The sequence below is a fragment of the Mauremys reevesii genome, linkage group 17, assembly GCF_016161935.1.
Source record: "Mauremys reevesii isolate NIE-2019 linkage group 17, ASM1616193v1, whole genome shotgun sequence".
Lineage (NCBI taxonomy): Eukaryota > Metazoa > Chordata > Testudines > Geoemydidae > Mauremys > Mauremys reevesii.
Genome location: NC_052639.1, coordinates 12523770 through 12524589, shown reverse-complemented (window position 1 = coordinate 12524589; position 820 = coordinate 12523770). Strand labels below are relative to the sequence as shown.

The following is an 820-nucleotide window of genomic DNA, read 5'->3' as shown; positions in this document are numbered from 1 at the left end:
GGATATTAGCCAGGATGGGTAAGGAATGGTGTCCCTAGCCTCTGTTTGTCAGAGAGTGGAGATGGATGGCAGGAGAGAGATCACTTGATCATTTCCGGTTAGGTTCACTCCCTCTTGGGCACCTGGCATTGGTTATTGTTGGCAGATAGGATATGGGGTTGGATGGACCTTTGGTCTGACCCAGTATGGCCATTCTTATGTTCTTATGAAGGGAAGGGCACAGCCCTGTGACAGAGTTTCTGTAGTGTAGTGGTTATCACGTTTGCCTAACACGCAAAAGGTCCCTGGTTCAAAGCCAGGCAGAAACAGGCTTGCTTCCTTTTCTCAGCTCCTAGTGGCCTGTCCCTGCTGTTGTAGGAACAGCAGTGATTTCTATGCTCAAAAGGTCTGTTATACTTCCCCTCCCCCTCGCTTTTGTCTCCTCTCCCTCTCTGAATGCCTGTGAAGTGGCTTTCCCCCTCCCTCCTGCAATGCTTGTGGGATGAAGGGGCTGGCTGAAGATCAGAAGAGCTTCCAGGTACCAAGATGTCTGGACTCTCATTAGGCAGCACTCACACACCCAGAGCATGGACCCTGCATGGACACTGGCTGAGGTGGAGTGTGACCCACCGGATGCAGCCAAGTCATCTCTAGTCGCAGGCCATGAGGTTCAGGTCTTTAAAAGGGGAAGGGGCCCTGTGCTCAGCTGTGCTTTCACAATGCTGCCTAATGAGAGTCCCAGACACCTTGTCTATCTAGGAGCTCTTCTGATCTTCAACCAGCTGTTCAACCAGCTCATTCATCCCACAAGCATTGCAGGAGGAGGGAGGAGGGGAAAGCC

General features: G+C 52.0%; 1 non-coding gene across 1 annotated transcript; it reads left to right on the top strand.

Annotated features, from left to right (window-relative positions):
* Nucleotides 1–235: 235 nt before the first annotated feature.
* On the top strand, nucleotides 236–308 carry TRNAV-AAC. Its single transcript has one exon. It is a non-coding gene; the product is annotated as a tRNA-Val (tRNA).
* Nucleotides 309–820: the final 512 nt, after the last annotated feature.